Below are 16893 nucleotides of genomic sequence, written 5' to 3'. Positions count from 1 at the left end.
GGTCATGGGGTGGCTGCCTGCATGAGGTCATCTGAGCATCAATGACACTCACACCCTTCCACAGAGCAGTCAGACAGGCTCCCCAGTGACTCAGAATGCGAGACCTGACCCAAGTTGACACACCTGGGATGGTGACATTTCATGGGACAGCTGAAGTCAGGAAACTATGAAAGCTGGCAGGACTCACTTAGAACCAAAGCCCCATTTCCCTATCTAATGAACTATAACTGAGAGTCATGAAAAGTTGAGATGTGACCAAGTTCTAAGGATTTTTAATGTAATAATAGGAACTAGAACTCAAGTTTCCTGCTCAGAGCAGCAGCCATATCCTCTGGAGGGAAGCCCTCGTCAGTCATGGTGTCAGCTTATGTCAGGAGGGATCAAGAGGCTTTATTTGAGACTTTCAGCAGTGAATGCCCAGAAAGGCTTACCAAGCAATGCAAGCAGATCTCCTCAATGAGGTTTCATGGGAGATTTTACTTTGGACATAAGAAACCTGCTGAGCACGAGTGTGTGTGTGTGTTACGTCCATTCGTTCTATCCGTTATTGAGCAAAAGATATTAAAATCTCTGACATTTTCTAATGTGGTGCTATCAGGTTTTGCTTTTTGTATTTTGAGGCTTTGTTTTTAAGCACACAAACATTGGGAGCGGTTGTGTCCTCCTTTACCCTCATACCTCCTCATATCATTATGAAATGCCTCCTTCTTCCTGGTAATATTTTTTGCTCTGAAGTTACTGTGTCTAATATTAAAGCTATTTCAGCTTTGTTTTGATTAATATTACCATAGCATATCATTTTTCATCCTTATACTTATGCTTAACCTATCTGTCTTTATATTTGAGGTGCATTTCTTATAGGCGTCATATGGTTGAATCTTGCCTTTTAATCGAGAAGACCATTGCATGAAGTTATTGATATAGTTATACCTAAGTCTGTCATCTGGCTGTGTTTCCTATTTGTTCCATCTGTTCTTTGTCCCCTTTTGCTGCTGCTTTTTTTTTTTTTTTTTTTTTTTTTACAACTTTTGCACCAACAGAATGTTTTTTAGGATTTTCTTCTGTGCCCTTTGTAAGGTTTTTAGTGTTAACTCTTTTTTTGCTATTTTAGTGTTTTCCTTAGGATTTTAGAAAATTTTTCTAACACTTCACAATATTATACCAGTACAAGTGATACTATGCCACTTCACATATATTACAAGAACCTCATACTCAAACTCTTCCATTTCTTCTTTCCCAGTCTGGGCTGTTGTTGTCATACTTTTTGCATTCTACAATATTGTTAATTTTCTTTTAAATAGTTTTTTACAGAGTTTTACATAGTAAGAAAAATATTTACCATTTCCCCTGGTGTTCTTTATTCTTCGTGTAGATCCATATGGAATCCTTTTCCTTCTACCCAGAGGACTTCTTTAAAAAGTTTTTTTTTTAATGCATGTAGATTGGTGAAGAATTCTTTTGCTTGGGTGGTGTTACCTGAAAAGATCTTTATTTCACCTTTGTTTTTGAAAGACATTTTTGCTGGGTATAGAATTTTCAGATGAAATTTTCTTCTTCAGCTACTTTAATGATGTTCCATTGCCTTATTTTTGTTGTTTCCCACATGAATGCTTATATCCTTTATCTCTGTAAATAATATATCCTATTATTATTATTATTGTTATTATTATTATTATTATTATTGACAGGGGCGAGTGAACAGAGGGAGAGAGAGAATCTTAAGCAACCTCCACACCCAGCACAGAGCCCAATACAGGGCTTGATCTCATGACCCTGAGATCATGACCTGAGTAGAAATCAAGAGTCAGTTGCTTAACCAGCTGAACCACCCAGGCAGCCCTCCCCTTTTTTGTTTAATCTAACTGCTCTGAAGATTTTCTCTTTATCACCAGTTTCAAGTAATTTGATTATGATGTATATCAATCAGCCATTAATCACATCATGCTTATTTTTCATCTCATACATTTCATATCTAGAAGTTTAGTCTGGTTTTTGTTTGTTGTTTTCATTTACTCTGTTTCTTAAGTTTTTGAACCTATGGAATGCATTATGTATAGTAACTTTTACTATCTTGGGTTGCCACCTCTAAGATCTGCATCAGCTTTGGATCAATTTTGATTTTTTTTCATTATATATGCTCCTTCATCATTTCATACCTAGTACTTTTTTATTGGCTGTCAGACATCATGAACTTTACCTTGTTGAGTGCTAGATACTTTTGTATACCTCTGTTCTTACCTTTGTTCTGCAGTGTTTTTGAATTACTCAGAAATAGTTTGATCCTTTTTGGGTTTTGCTTTTAAGACTTGTTAGGTGGGAAAAAAAAAAAAAAAAAAAAAAAGACTTGTTAGGTGGGATCAGAGCAGTTATCAGTTGATGGCTCCTGGTTCTCCAGTAGGAGGTTAGGATCCTCTTGAGTAATCCAGAATACTGTTTTCCCATCTGGATAGTGGAAACAAGTCCTCTTTCTGACCTGTATAAATACCAGGCACGGTTGCCTCTAATCCTTTTGAATGTATTTTTTCTCCCCATGGCCTCATTTGGATTATTTTACTTGCATACCCTGATAATTACTCAGCTACTATCTCAACAGGGGCATTACATGCAAATCTGGGCAACTCTGTCCTTCCCAACACTCTCCTGTGACTGCTGGCAGCTCTCATCCCCCTAGATTCTGACTTGACCGTCTTAACTGTGACAGTCCACCAGGCTCCAGCTGGGCTCCTGCACCTGGAGCAACAGCCTAGAAACTCAAAATGACAAGCTTGAAGAGTTGTAGGGTTCGTCTCATTCGTTTCCTCTTTCACAGTGTTCACCACCCATCATCCAAAACATAGTTCTTACAGACAGGTTATGACAAGCAGTCGAGTAAATCTGATTCTCATTACTCCCATCTTGCTAAAAAGGAGCAGTTTGCATATATTACGTAACTAAACCAAAAAGCCACCCAATTACATTGATTCCTCACATTTTGATTTTTCTTTTTATGCTGACATTACAGCACAGGAAGCTCCGAGGAACCCTAAGAGCTTCCGGTACTCTCATAGATGGTGAAACAGGATTGACCCTGTTCCACCAATGACATCACTGAGATCGAGTGTCTGGTCCAGGGTGACACTGCTATGCTGGTTAATGGACACAGTGGAGCTGCGAATCACAGTTGACCACCACAGTGCCCTCTTACTAGACCACGCTTCCTCTCTGAACAAAAAGCTTTTGAAAAAGAATATCACATTAACATTTTCATTTTCTATTCAGAAAAAAAAAAATCTCTGTTTTAGCACTGCACAGTAAAAATTCTGTTTACATGCATTTGGAGAAAAAGTTCCTTGGTTACTCTCTTTTTCTAGAGGACTCGATTTTGGGGTCAGGACCATTGGGATCGTTTGCCAGGGCAGGGCAGAGGGGTGTAGGTGTTGAGCCCAGAATCTTAATTGGTGACATTTAGTGGATTATCACATGTGAAAGTTCAATCTCCAAAGTAGGGTCTTTGCTATGTGGACATCGATAGAGCTAAATAGAAGATGAGAACTGAAAGAATTCCTTCACAAACAAATACACATTCAGAACCTTCAATTCCACCCCATCTGCCGTCATAGGAAAGAGTGATGAAAAGAATGTTTCCCAGAGCTTCCTGTGTTCCCAAAGGAGATCGATTCAGACTGGTCATAATTGTGCTTGTTCTGGGCCTGTCAGTGTCTTCATGTAGAATTAAACATCATGCCTATTTGAAATAAAAATTAAAGACTGGATTAGGGAGAACTATTTTGCCATAAAAAAGAAAATCAGGGCACCTGGGTGGCTTAGAGGTTGAGCGTCTGCCTTTGGCTCAGGTCGTGATTCTGATCGAGTCCCACATCAGGCTCCCTGCAGCTTCTCCCTCTGCCTGTGTCTCTGCCTCTGTGCGTGTGTCTCTCATGAATAAATAAATAAAATCTTAAAAAAAAAAAATCAGGGACATCAGGGTAGCTTGGTAAGTTAAGTGTCTGCCTTCAGCTCAGGTCATGATCCCAGGGTCCTGGGATCAAGCAAGCAAGCAAGCCCCACATTGGGCTCCCTGCTCAGCAGGGAGTCTGCTTCTCTCTCTGCCTCTCTCCCCACTTGTTCTCTGTCTCTCTCTCTCTGTCTCTCTCAAATAAAAAAATAAAATCTTAAAAAAAGTCAGATTGTTGTTGATTGATCCAAGAAGTCTATCACATTTTTACCTAGAAATGCATAAACCTCTCCCATGTAATAAAAACTGGGGCTGGATAATCATGAGCCTACACTCCTGGCATTACCTGCCATTTTTGTGAAGTTAATAATAAGTGTTTTATTTAAATTTTATTTTGAGTGTTTATTTTAACGCATAGCTTGACATGGCCTTAGCTCTGAACTTTGGAAAAACACAAGAAAATTCTAAGTCCCTTTTTAAGAACTTTTCTGTATTGCTGAAAAATCAAAAACAAAAATCATTTGTGCCAGTTACTGTCTGAGGAATATTGGAGCCACAAACAAATTTTTCGGAGATCTCCATCATACTTAACACAGCGCGTGTAAAATGTGAAATATTCAGTAAATGTTAGTCAAATATGAGGAAATGATGTAGTCAAGTTTTTTCCTGTGGTTTCTACAGCTGATAGCACCTTTAAAATAGCTATCCCATTAACCCTGACCATATTCTACTAACCCCAGCCTTTGCCACATAGGAGTCTGAAACAACATGGATTATTTCCAGTCTTTCTGGGCTCAGATTTAATCCATAATTTTATCTGCATTTTTCAACCTGAGCATGGATGTATTATGTGATGGTGTTTTTGTGCAGCTAGAATTCTTTGCTGTACTATGAATTTCATTTGTGAGTCCCTGTGTCTGTCCTTTATGTTCTAAAATTCCTCTTTCAAGAATTATGTGCCTGCTGGCTGGCTGATCCAGTAAATAGCCTATCTAAAATGCATTGTTTGAATTATACTTAGAATTTTACAATATCCAAAAACTTCCAGTATTATGACAAATAAAACAGTTGTTTCTTCCTCAGGAATAGTTTGGTCTTTGCACTCAGGATAAACTCTTAATCTGTGGAGGGCTAATGACTCTTCTAAGGACCAGCCCTTTTAACTTTTTCACTTTCCTTAAAGTTTCCTTTAAGGAAAGTTATCCTTCCCCCACCCAGAAATGTGAAATTCCTCTCCAGAGTTGCATCACACATGATTACTCTTCCATCACACTTGGCTCACTACCAAACCAAGTACAACCTAAAACAAAATTGTCATTATTTAACAATCAGGCATCTACCTATGCTTTTGACTTCTTACTTTCTCGGAGCTCCTATCAGGTAACTTGTGGCCTCATGAAAGATGAGGTAAATCTGATCTGAGCCTTCCTTTTTGTAACTGTCAGGATTCTACTTCTTAGATGGAGAGAAGACAATGATATTGCCTGACTCTGCAAAATTATCTGCAATCTGAAGAGCAGTTAGCCTTAAGCAAGCTCTTGTACAGTTGAACTAAAGGCTAGATAGGAATTTCTGTTTAAAATAAAGCTTCCCATGGTAGGCGTAGGTCTGAAAAAACTCAGGAGCTCCTAATTAGAACTGAAATGTGTTAAAAGATGAGAGATGAGTAACAAAAGCTTTCTTTGTAATTCTGAGATTTTTGGTGTCTTTACAGATACTTATTCTATTTCTTTTTAAGATTTTATTTATTTATTCATGACAGACACAGACACACACACACACAGAGAGAGAGAGAGGGGCAGAGACACAGGCAGAGGGAGAAGCAGGCTCCATGCAGGGAGCCTGACGTGGGACTCGATCCCGGGTCTCCAGGATCAGGCCCTTGGCTGAAGGCGGCGCTAAACCACTGAGCCACCCGGGCCACCCCAACAGATACTTATTCTAAATCTCCCATTAGACAACATCTTTATTATCCTGACTGCGACTTTTTTTTTATATATATATTTATTTTTGAGAGAGAGAGAGAGAGAGAGAGACTCAAGCAGGCTGGTTAACTGACTGAGCCACCCGGGTGCCCCCAACCATAATAACTCCAGCATTTTCTATGTGGTAATGAGAATTAGGAAATGTTTTCAAGTCTGTCTGTCTTGTTCATATGCCAGTGGTATTGTGTTGTTTTTTTCACCAGCGTCTCGTGATTGCAGCCATCTTTTCCACACTGAAATTAGTTTTCATGCTTAATATCTGATGCCTCACATTCAGATTCTCAACATTCAGTTGAGGAGGAAGAAAAAAATGGGCACTTTCTTTAACACCAGCACTCTTTCCTTTCTCATTTCTGATTAGTTTGGCCAAATGTTAAGTTTTTTCTGAGATTCTGGAAAATTGCCACATAGCTTTCTTTGGTAGAACATTAAAGTAATGATTTGTGAGATTTCTTATCACACATGACTTCTTACTTTCTTAGAGCTCAGAACATGATTTTGTCCCTAGGTGGAGATTTGGTGCATACATTCTAATGGCAAGGCAAGAAATGTTCAATAAGCAGCAGCAAAATCATTGGAGAAATAAAGGACGGAAATTAATGGATGTGGGCACCTGGGTGGCTCAGTGAGTTAAGCGTCTGCCTTCAGCTCAGGCCATGATCCCAGAGTCCTGGGATCAAGTTCTGCAAAAGGCTCCCTGCTCTACACAGAGGCTTCTCCCTCTGCCCCTCCCCCACCTTCTGCTTGTCTCTTTCACACAAAAATAAAAAAATAAAAATCTTTTAAAAAAACTAATGGGTGGGATCCCTGGGTGGCGCAGCGGTTTGGCGCCTGCCTTTGGCCCAGGGCGCGATCCTGGAGACCCGGGATCGAGTCCCACGTCAGGCTCCCGGTGCATGGAGCCTGCTTCTCCCTCTGCCTGTGTCTCTGCCTCTCTCTCTCTCTGTGACTATCATAAATAAATAAAATTAAAAAAAAAAATTAAAAAAAAAAAAAAAAAAAACTAATGGGTGCAGAATTGAGGTGGTTAACTTGGCCATTGTATAAGTTTTCATGTGATATTGAAAACTGCCCATCTCCTTCAAGTCTTCATTTTCTACTGATGACTTCGGGCCAACAAAGAATTGTGAACATTTAGAGAACATATGTAGAGAGCATGTATCTACATGCCAAGGTAAATACGGTACATCTGTACCTCAATATAGTGGATGGTAAATAAGTTAAAAAGTACTTACCTAGTTTTTAATATTGAAAGCACTGAGACAGATGAGTCCCAGGATGTTTAATACATTCTTCCCTCAAACTTTTAATATAACAAAAATTTTGTAGACCTGACCCGAGTGTACTTAAATGCTAAAAGACTGCAAGGTTGAAAATCACCTTGAAGAAATGTAAATAGTCATCTTATACCTTATATATTTACTACTCATGCATTCATCATTCATTTATTTATTTTTAGATGAGATCTATAAAAATTGGTGAGTGAAAAAAGACATTGACTTGAGAGCTTTTAAGGACAGACCCAGTAACAAATGGGTGGAAAGGAAAACAGGAGAATTAGCATTCAGTGAACAAAATTCTATAGACTATGCTGAGTGGTTTGTATGCTGTTTCAGTAAAGCCTCTCAATATGACCTCCTTACCTTGCTTTGACTCTTTACCAGGCTCAATAGACAGATCTTCTAAAGACCCAATGGGAAGTATATAACTAGAGATACTAGCACTTCTCATTTTTAATTGAATTAAAGTAAATAGAAAATTATGAAGTATGGGGGTGCCTGGGTGGCTCAGTCAGTTAAGCATCCAACTCTTGATTTTGGCTCAGGTCATGAAGTCAAGCCCTGCATCAGGCTTTGCACTCAGTGGAGAGTCTGCTTGAGATTCTCTCTTTCCCTCTGCCTCTCCCATCCCATGCTCTCTTGCATGCTCTTTCTCTCTCTAAAAATAAAAAATAGGGTACCTGGGTGGCTCAGTGGTTGAGTGCCTGCCTTTGGCTCAGGTCGTGATCCCAGGATGCTGGGATCAAGTCCTGCATCAGGCTCCTCGCAAAGAGCCTGCTTCTCCCCCTGCTATGTCTCTGCCTCTCTCTTGTGTATGTCTCTCATGAATAAATAAAGTCTTCTTAACAAAAATCTTTTTTTATAAAAGGAAGAAAATTATGAAATATGTAGGAAAGGCATTATCTTGAAAGCTGTCCTGAGCCTCTGAGTCCACATTCATCACCAGATTCCCTCCACAGCAGAGCCCTGCTTCATCACAGCCTTTGAAGTCAGAACAGCTCCTCATCAGACTCATAGTCAAAACATACAGCACTGGGATGTCCTTTCTCATTCCAACATAGGTTGCATTTACAGATTTATATGTGGATATCTGTTTTCCTTTTATCCTTCAAAATCAAAACCCATTATGAAAACATAAATATTTTATTTTTTAGACAAATGCATAAAAGCACATTATTTAAGGATCCAGAGGTCATTACCTGTACCCGCCCTTTAACCTGCTGGGCATTTTAGGCATTATATGTAGAACAGATAGCAACGAGGGATCTTCTTCTAGAAACACGTATGCACACACACAGAATTACACATGGTTTTCAGAGAGTTCACTCATTTTGTGAAGCTCATCCACTGATTAGTTCAAAGATCCTAAGTTGCATTATTTATATAAGCTTTGTCTCCAGTTTCTTCACATTAAAGTTTCCCCTAGGTCAAGGTGCTGTGGTTGGCGAGAGTATGAGGAAAGGATGAAATTTAAATGTAAATATACATATGTTTGAGCATGGTGTAACCAGTTAGAGGATGTGGGAAGTAAAAATGCCAAAATGCAAGTATGAATATGCAAAATTAGAACATATTGTAACTCTCTTCTAAAAAGTCAAGACTGTATCACAGTTGGCATTTGTCAGGTGATGAGACCATTTGACAAATCTTTGCAAAGGTCTGTGGTATACTTCTAAGCATCCCTTGTTTATGGTTTCTTCTGTACTTCTGTGGGGTTTGCCTTCTGGGTTTTCTTAATCTGTTCATCATTAAGAGCTTCGATGTGATTCACTGCTTGACTGAGCAAGAGTTGAAGACCTGCCATGCAAGTCCAGAGAATTTCTGGCCCTTTGCCCTCAGTTTGGTTGATCTAAGTTCTGTATCCAGTACATGCTGTAGTTGGTCCAGAAGTGTTGATCCTGGGGTTTGGGTCAGGTCCTGAACTTCAGTTCTGTATGCGCTCTCCACTGATTTTCAGCTGTTGTCTGTGTGACTCTGCTCTCGGTATTCTGACACCAAAGGGGTGAGGCTTTTCCCAAACTTTGACTGCTTCTGACACTAACAACCATCGTTGTAATAGGCCCTACTGGTAAAGGGCTTGGGTGTCCTATTTCAGACTCCAATCCCACGTGTCAGATATTTTCACTCACATTTTTCCTTCTGACCAACCAGCCATGAATCAGAGGTTCCCACGACCCTCTCCTTGGGTTTGATAATTTACTAGTACAACTCACAGAACTCAGGTTAGTGCTTTATTTATCATTAGCAACTTACTGTAAGGGACACAACCAGGAATAGCCAGATGGGAGCAATACATGGGGCCAGGTATGAGGGAAGGGGTGTGGAGCTTGCCGGCCCTCTTTGTGACCTCGTTGTGTTCACCAGCTGGGAAGCTGTCCTGAACCCCATGGTAAGGGGTTTTTTTATGGGAGTTTCATTAGGTAGGCATGACTGATTAAATCCCTGGTCACTAGTGACTGAATTCAATCTCTAGTCCCTCTCCCCTCCCTGGAGGACAGAGGATGAGGCTGAAAGTTCCAGCCACCACCCTCTCAGAGTCACTGGGCTAGCCTACCAGAGACAACTCTTTATCACTTCAAGTGTCCAAAGGCTCTTGTGACAGGAACCAGGGGTGAAAGGATGAAGACTGAATATTCTGACAAAAGATGCTCCTGTCACCCGTGTCACTCAGGAAATGACAAGAGTTTTAGGAGCTCTGTGTCAAAGGATTGGGAAAAAGAGACCAAGTATATATTCCTTATGAAGTCACGGTACCCCAAATCAGTTCTTTCTGAGAGCTAACAAAATATCCTGGAAAAAAAAAAAAAAAACTATACGAAGCCCACCAGATTTGACAGCAGGTCACTAAACTGTGAGTGACAATAAAAAGCACCCTTAGTTCCTATATTTTATAGTAGATTTCAGCACCTGTCTTTAATTCCCAGGTTTGTCATCTACATAACCTAACACACGGAATAAGCGACTTAATTAAAAAGGATTTCTTCCTCCTTCATTTGCAAATTGGGGTTACTTATTCGACTCTTTCACAATTAGGATTGTTCTAGCTTTTGTTAGCCACATTAGAAAAAAAGGATTAAGCAAAGGTTGAAATGAGATTGTGAAGTAGTAACATACCTTCCTCCCTAAGAAAAGACAGTCTAGAAGATGCCCTTAGGATGGAATTCAATGGAGGTTCTGTTGCCAAGTCCATATTAGGAAGTTGTCTGTTTCCCTATGGAGGAGGGAAGGAATGGGATGATGATTTCTGTTTTCCTGGGAGCCATCATGTTCTATTACAGCACAAGGCCAGAGCCAAAGCCATTACCTGGTTGGTTGAGAAGGGGTGTCATCTAACGGCTCTTTGTTATCAGACCTTGAGAGACCCTGAATGCGGGCAGACACAAGAATAAATGCTCTTTCCTCAGTCACTTCGTCAAGACTCTACTGTTCTACTTGGCATAGAATTGTCATTTGCCTTCTTATACTCTCTTTAAGCTACAGAAACCATGTATGTGCTCTTCTGAAGAAAGAAATGTCGATGAATTTTGCAGTGAACTTTAAAAATTTAGTTCAACTACCAGCTTTAAAGACAAACACTGCTATGATCCAAAGATTCCTTTAGACACTTAGGTGAATGTCTTTTTTCCCCTCTAGATTCTTCTTAAAACTGGGGGTACATGTGAAATGCTGAAATTCTGAGGGCCCAAGTGGCAAAATAAACCTGACACCATCTCAAGCAGAAAAAGGTTTAACTCTTAAGAGTGTTTCCTTAAAACCTGCATGGAAACTGTATACATTTTACATTTACATGCTTAAGATTTCTTGAAATCTGGGGCACCTGTGTGGCTCAGTCTGTTAAGTGGTTGCTTTTGGCTCAGGTCATGATCCCAGGGTCCTGGCATCCAGCCCCTGCATGGAGCTCCCTTTTCAGTGGGGAGTCTGCTTCTCCCTTTCCCTCTGCCCCCCATCCCCCACTCATGCTCTTTCTCATGCTCTCTGTCTCTCAAATAAATTAAAGCTTAAGAAAATAACAACAAGATCTCTTGAAATCCAAGATGTAGAACTGTAAAAATAATGGTTTGTTTGTGAATACAGGAGATATTTGTATTTTCTTGATAGATGATTAACTTTCCTGGTTATAGGATTGGAAACCACTGGGATACAATTTAATGCTCCAAAAGAAGGCTTTTTGAATAAGTCCCTAGTGACTTGGAAAGGTTAGGGCGCTCCTCATAAAGTCACTCATTTATTTCCTCCTCTTTGGTGGGAGTACACTCAGGGCTGTTAAGGGCTCATGACATATCATTCCCTCTCATCAGGAAATGGTTTAAGACGCAAGTGTCTATTATGATAAGATGCAGGATTTCCAAATCAAGCATAAAGCCACAGAATGGAACAGTAGGGCCAATTAGTTGTTTTTATATACCTTCCACTGTGGAATAAAAACCTACACATTCAGACATGAATGGCATTGATATCTGTTAAAAGTATGTGATTGACCCCAAGTCCAGGAACACAAAATGTGAAATTGTATTTAAAAAACAAACAAACAGGGTACCTGGGTGGCTCAGTTGGTTAAGTATTTACACGTGTGCTTTCTGCTCAGGTCATGATCCCAGGGTCCCAGAGTCCTGGGATCGAAGCCCACATTGGGCTCCCTGCTCAACAGGGAATCTGCTTCTCCCTCTCTCTCTGCCTGTCACTCCCCTGCTTGTGTCAACCAAATAAATAAAATCACTTTAAAAAAATCACTTAAAAAAATAAAATAAATAAAATCTTAAAAAAAAAAAAAAGTGAAAAGCAATACATTTGAGAACAGGGTAAATTAATTTACCCTGATTTAAAAAAATCACTTAAAAAAATAAAATAAATAAAATCTTAAAAAAAAAGTGAAAAGCAATACATTTGAGAACAGGGTAAATTAATTTTTTTAAATATCATCTTTTATAGGGAAAGGCCATGAAATATCCTTCAAAATTTACATCAACATGACATCAAAACCCAAGCCATAAGAAAACAAGCGATGTCCTCTTTTGAAATTAATGAAATGAATTCTTGTTGATAATAGTTTGAATATGCTTCCTAGAGGAATCCAGCACTCTGGATGGATAGATCAAGTGGGGCTGTAAAATCAATGTTTCATGAAAATTGGGATTGAATCTTAGCGGAGAGATGCTTATTTTCAACTCAGATACCACAAAGGATAGATTTTGCTACTGCAGCTACTTGTGAAATCACATTCGGCTCTAGATTATTCATTAATTTAATTAACAAACATTTTTAGCAAGCAAATTGTGCCAGGAACTGTGCCAGCAGCTAGAGATATCTTAACACTTTCCTTCCAAGAAAGGAAAATGGTTAATGTTCCACAAGGTAAACCTTCTATTTTAGGTTAAGTCTAATCCATTTTAGTAAGAAGTCTAATCATTTTAGTAATGCCCAGTCTTAATCCTTTGAAAAATTCCTTTTGAAATGATTTTTTAAACTGCCGTATGGATAGTGAATCGGATAGTGAATCGATTTTAGTGCCAAATGAAAAGTGTCAGATCAGATGCAAATAGATACTTTGTTATTAGAAACAATAGTGACAATAAAAAAGGATTGGATGTAATTAGTCCCTCTGGGGCAGGGTTTTTCCTTTTATTTTCTCTGTTCTTTGCTATAAATTTTAATAATAAGATTAGCCATCCAATGCCAGTAGTATAATCAGATTGTAGTATAAATACATATGCTATCTAAATTATGAAGTAGGGGAAATTTGCCTGGTCAAAAAAAAAAATGTTACTAGTTACAGAAGATTTAAAGACTTAAGAATGATTGAAAGCATATGCATAGAGATTGAAACATGTTTCTTAAACTCTGCTTACTACCAATATGCCTGAGCTACCAAATTTTTATGCTCATTTTTCTAATCACATGAACAGTCTTAACTGTAACTGTTGTGACAATAGTAACACCATTTACTTTAAGAGAATACATTCCTAATTTTTCTCTTATTCTTGTGTGAATATTACTGTTTTTAATTAAAATTTTAAGAAACTTATCTTTATCCTAGCATAATGAAATAAAACACCCTAAGAGATTCCCTGTTATTCTACAATATGGTAAATATGATATACATCTAGAAATAACTAGTTTTAAGCCTTGGTAATTCTGTATCCTGACTAAAAGTAGTAAAAGCAATTACTTCTTTATTTGATTGAAATATGCATGTATCATATACCAAAGGCAGGACCCTTTTTCCTGTTTTTTTTTTCTTTTTAACATAAAGCAAATGAAAAATATAAAAGTATAGGGAGATGTTATCTGTTTTTCTTTGTTACCTAAAAGTAGTATTTGTTTCTGAGGTGTAGACATAACTGCTATTTTATTTGGTATGATTTATCTACCTACTTCAGCATAAGAGCTAATCTGATTTTTTTTTTCCATTTCTAAGCATGATTCTTAGAAATGTGTTTGCATGAATAAATCAACCAAGCAGAACCATGTAATTCATTTATTGAGAGGCATGGTAATGTGTTCCTGAATTATCTCATGCCCTGAGGCATAGGCATTAGGAAGAAAAAAGCTTATGTTTGTATTAGACACACACACAGTGTGTATTTGAGCTCATATAAACAATGATGAGGTCATAGCTTACAATGGGCTCTTAGGGCTCATTATCCTTGCAGGAGCTTTGTTCCCTGGTAGAGAGATGTGGAAGCCTAGGGAGTCATGAGATCCTGGTGTGTTATCGTTTCATTGTCAAGCTCTAGGGATTTGGTGCGGGAAGTTAGGAAGATATTTCTGAAATGAAGAAATACTGGTATTAAATAAGATAAGCAAATTTAAACACGCGAACACATTCACCATTTAATTATTCATCTTAGCACATGAGAAGGATTTAGAACTAAAATCCATGCGTGTCACAAAAGCCTAACTTTTAACTATAATACCTTTAATTATTTTCTAGTAATCCTCAACAGATTGACAAAGACAGTCCCCCTGTCTTGCTCTTTCACCTCCCACTTCTGACACAGTAGCTAAAGCAAAGTGGAGTGCCAAAAACCAGGGACGGCAGCTGAGAGATTGAATAAGCTAAATCTGGATGGTCTTCTACATAATGAAAAGAGCGGATATTATCATGTCCCTGAAGAATATTATCTGAACTTATAAGCACTAGATACTCAGGCAAGGACTCCTAGAACAGACCCGTTTCTAGCCACTCAGTTATTTCTTTCTGTTTTCAACTGTGTAAGTTACTTTTTGGAGTTGTCTTCAGTTGATCCATGTTAGAGTCTCTCTGAAATGCAGGATCACATAGCAATGGAAACAACGGGTTTGGGAGCCAGGGTTAGATTAGCTGTTCTCAGTGTACCCAGGGACTAGCTTTCTTAACTAGCTGTGTAACTAGCCACATAGTCCTCAAGCTTTGTGCTTTGTTTTATCTAAGATAAAACCCCAGTTGTAGGATTGATGGGAAGATTTGGTGAGTTACTATGCATAAAGCACATGGTCTCTCTCATTCTATAAGGACTAAGTGTGGGACTGCTATTGCTTAGAGGAAAGAAGACGGGTAGGCGTTGGAGGCGAGGTCTGCGTGGGAGAAATGTGTATCATGTTCCTGCTGTGAACTAATAAGCATGACCCTGGGTAGCTAACACAGAACTTTTTTTCTTTTTAATTTTATTCATTTATGAGAGAAAGTGTGTGTGAGTGCACACTTGAGCATGGTGGGGGGGATGGGAGGGAAACAAAGAAGCAGACTCCCCACTGAGCGCTGACTCCCACACAGGGCTCCATCCCAGGACCTCGAGATCATGACCTGAGCTGAAGTCTGGACACTTCAACCTATTGAGCCACCCAGACACCCCAACACAGAATATTTTTAATACTCACTATGCTCAATATGAAAAATACATTCTCTGAATGGCACAGAAGAGAAAACTGGAGCCTAGATAATTTGGGGACTCTCCTATTCGTTTTAAAATTGATGTTAACAGTAATAATTGGCAAGAGGGAATGCTGTTTTTGGTGATAGTAGAAGAAAAAAGGGGAGACCCAGATGTTAGTTATCAGAAGTTACTTCCCCATTCTCTAGTTCGAGATTGAGATTTAATGCAGGAATGCCAAGACCACTGGGAGCCTTTACATTCCAGTGTACACACTCATCCCTGACCATCATTTTGGGACAGAATGCCTTCGAGGAACATTCCTAGGTGTCTGGGCTGCAGATAAATAGGTAGATAGATTGATCGATTAGTAGATATGATGAAAGCAATCCTTATGTTTAATTGAAGTATTTTTGCTTACATGAGCCCTTTAAAGAAAAAAAATTCAATTTTCCTCAAAACAATGAAGCCTTTTCAAGGGAAAAAATGAAATAGAGCAACTAAGAAAGTATATGAAGCCAATCAAAGGCAGGGACAGGGGGATCCCTGGGTGGCGCAGCGGTTTGGCGCCTGCCTTTGGCCCAGGGCACGATCCTGGAGACCCAGGATCGAGTCCCACGTCGGGCTCCCGGTGCATGGAGCCTGTTTCTCCCTCTGCCTGTGTCTCTGCCTCTCTCTCTCTCTCTCTCTCTCTCTCTGTGACTATCATAAATAAATAAAAATTAAAAAAAAAAAAAAACAAAGGCAGGGACATCATGAATAGATACAATTAATGGTCACCCTTTTCTGTCTCCAGTCTTGGAGGCATCATTGTAATAGTAAACTAGAGGGAGAATCCTGTAGGGCTCCATGTCGAATAAAAAGCCAAGGATCAAGGGTATATGATTTTCTGACTGCATAATCCTACATACAAAATATCTGTCCCGTTCAATAATAGCCTGTGCCTTTAAACCAGTCATCCAGTTATAATCAATGTAGCTCATCAATTGTTCTCTTTTACTACTTTTCTTCTCTTAGGATTTAAAAGCTCATTCTCTGATTTGTAGATTCAACTAGATTTCAGAGTACAAATGAGAAGTATAATGATGTGCTACCAAAAGCTGTGTTTCCAGCTGTGATGTATACCTTTTTTGGAGTTATGGGGAAGCACATTTCTTGTAGGGTGAAAGAAATAGGGCAGATGAGCACAGGTTTATTTTCTCTTTATTGTGTTTATTTCCTTTCTTAAGTATAGGAATGTGACCTGTGGAAAGCATAAAGCAAGCAAGTCACCCTCTCTGAGTCAGGCACTGGGTACTGTGATTCCTGATAAAGAAAGACCAGATCTGGCCCTAAAGGGTCTCACAGTTGAACAAAGCAACAAAAACAAATAATTCAATAGATTGTGTGAAGTGCAATAGTGGGGATGTACGTAGTATTTCATGGGAGCACAAAGAAAGGATACCATTTGTACCTGGGATGTCAGGGAGGTGACCTCTAAGTTAACCAAAAGAAAAAGGGAGGGACATCCCACAAAATATTACAACTTTGATCCTATACCTCCAACATACCACCTCTAGAAATAAATTCCATAACTTCCAGCTGGCTTTCACGGTGTCCATGACCTAGTTGATGATAATCGGGTTTGCCCAAATGACCAAAATTCTTTTCCTGACATGAACTTTCATAGGATTTTGTTTGTTTGTTTGTTTGTTTGTCTGTTTTAATAACCAAGAAATATATATCTTTGGAAATCATTTTATAAAATCACATAGTAGGATACATATAGCAATAGAATCATTTAAGACAGAGGAGCTTTTGTTCTTTCTTATTGGGATGAATGTTTTCAAGTAAGACTGGAATAA

At 38.9% G+C, this 16893-nt stretch overlaps 1 protein-coding gene across 4 annotated transcripts in view; it reads left to right on the top strand.

Moving 5' to 3' along the window:
- The window catches only part of APP (amyloid beta precursor protein), a 265420-nt gene that overhangs the window by 183690 nt on the left and 64837 nt on the right, over positions 1–16893 (top strand).

This window comes from Canis lupus, chromosome 31 (assembly GCF_011100685.1).
Source record: "Canis lupus familiaris isolate Mischka breed German Shepherd chromosome 31, alternate assembly UU_Cfam_GSD_1.0, whole genome shotgun sequence".
NCBI lineage: Eukaryota > Metazoa > Chordata > Mammalia > Carnivora > Canidae > Canis > Canis lupus.
Note: the sequence above shows the minus strand (reverse complement) of the source record. Positions and strands in the feature narration are given on the sequence as shown.